Genomic DNA, 451 nt, shown 5'->3' with positions numbered 1-451 from the left:
CCCAAACACACAAAAAAAAAATAAAAAAAATAATTTAATAAAAAATAATTTTAAAACTATAAAAATAGAAAAAAGAAATATAATATATTAAAATAAAATAATAAACCCTTTAAACATATTAAATTATATATTATATAAATATATTAAAATATATTTAAATATATAAAATATATAATAATAAATAATATAATATATAATATTTAAAATAAATTATAAAAAATATATAGATAAAATAAATAAAACAATAATTTTAAATTTTAATATTTTTTATATATTTTATTATATATATATATAATTATATATTTTTTTATTTTATAATAATATTTATTATTTTTTAAAATATTTTATATTAAAAAAATTTCATATATATATTATATATATTTTTCTTTTTATAATATATATTTATTAAATTTTGTATTTAAATATAAAAATTAAATTTTATTTTTTTCCA

This window comes from Penaeus monodon, chromosome 20 (genome assembly GCF_015228065.2).
Source record: "Penaeus monodon isolate SGIC_2016 chromosome 20, NSTDA_Pmon_1, whole genome shotgun sequence".
Taxonomy (NCBI): domain Eukaryota; kingdom Metazoa; phylum Arthropoda; class Malacostraca; order Decapoda; family Penaeidae; genus Penaeus; species Penaeus monodon.
The sequence above is the reverse complement of the archived record's forward strand: the minus strand, read 5'-3'. Positions refer to the sequence as shown.